Consider the following 1,219-nt stretch of genomic DNA (forward strand, 5'->3'; position numbering starts at 1 on the left):
GGATCAGCCTTTCTACTCCCCTGCACCTAGGTTGAGCAGGTACCTACACAATACCTAACCACCTAACCCTATTTTTGCTATTGATAAGAGTGCTTATTATAAAATAATTCTTGCAATTTTTTTCAAGAATTCTTTTTTGCATTTTTAGGTATAAAAAAACCATCCTAGTGGATCCGTGTGGTAAGGAAAAACTGGTAATCTATTCCTTAAAAAAAATCTTGGAGATTATGTAATGCTTACTCTCAAACTTTTTGTTTATACAGTAGTGATATTCTTTGTTTCACTCTTTATCTTTGGATTCTTATCTAATGACCCAGGACGGAATCCTGGACGCGAGGAGTAAAAATTTAGTTTTTTTTTCTTATTGGATTTGTTTCGTACATTTATCTATGAGAAAATCCGGGGGTCAGAATTCTTTCCAATTCGAAAGTCCCAAATGATCCAAGGGAGCGGAAAGAGAGGGATTCGAACCCTCGGTACAAAAAAATTGTACAACGGATTAGCAATCCGCCGCTTTAGTCCACTCAGCCATCTCTCCACGTTCCAAAGCGAAAGGTTTCCGTGATATGATATAGGCAAGAAATAAGAAATAACGGTTGCAAAAAAACCCCTTTTTTTCTTTCAAAAGTCTATAAAAATTATATTGCCAATTCCATTTTAATTATATTCTTTTTTCTTAATGTTAATAAAAAAGAAGAAAATTCTTGTTTTTTCTTTCTAAAAATCGATATTGGCCGAGAGACAATCAAATAGATTTTCTCTTTAGCGGGCATTTCCATATAGGACTTGTTATAATTATAATAAAACAAGCAGGTTATATAAAAAACGCTTTTTTGTCGATTATTTATCAAGAAAGCAAAAAGGGTTCTTATCAAATCCACCATAAAATTGGAAAGAACCATAAAGTAAGTAGACCTGACTCCTTTAATGATGCCTCTATCCGCTATTCTGATATATAAATTCGATGTAGATGAAATTGTATAAGCGAATTTTTTTTATTTCCTTAGACTTAGACCGCGCAAGACAAGAATTTTTCGCTATTTACGATTTCATATTCTTGTTACTAGATGTTCTATAGGAATAAGAAGAAATCGCAACTCCTTTGCGCTACACATAAAATTGGATTTCGAAGGTCCATTTTTTTTAGAATCCTCTATTTTAGTTCTTCCACCCATGCAATAGAGAGGGAGTGGGAAAAGAAGGGTTACTTTTATTTTCA

General features: G+C 33.4%; 1 non-coding gene across 1 annotated transcript; it reads right to left on the minus strand.

Moving 5' to 3' along the window:
• Window positions 1–450: 450 nt before the first annotated feature.
• TRNAS-GCU (transfer RNA serine (anticodon GCU)) lies at window positions 451–538 on the minus strand. Its single transcript has one exon. It is a non-coding gene; the product is annotated as a tRNA-Ser (tRNA).
• Window positions 539–1,219: the final 681 nt, after the last annotated feature.

The sequence above is a fragment of the Triticum aestivum genome, chromosome 1D, assembly GCF_018294505.1.
Source record: "Triticum aestivum cultivar Chinese Spring chromosome 1D, IWGSC CS RefSeq v2.1, whole genome shotgun sequence".
NCBI classification, from domain to species: Eukaryota; Viridiplantae; Streptophyta; class Magnoliopsida; order Poales; family Poaceae; genus Triticum; species Triticum aestivum.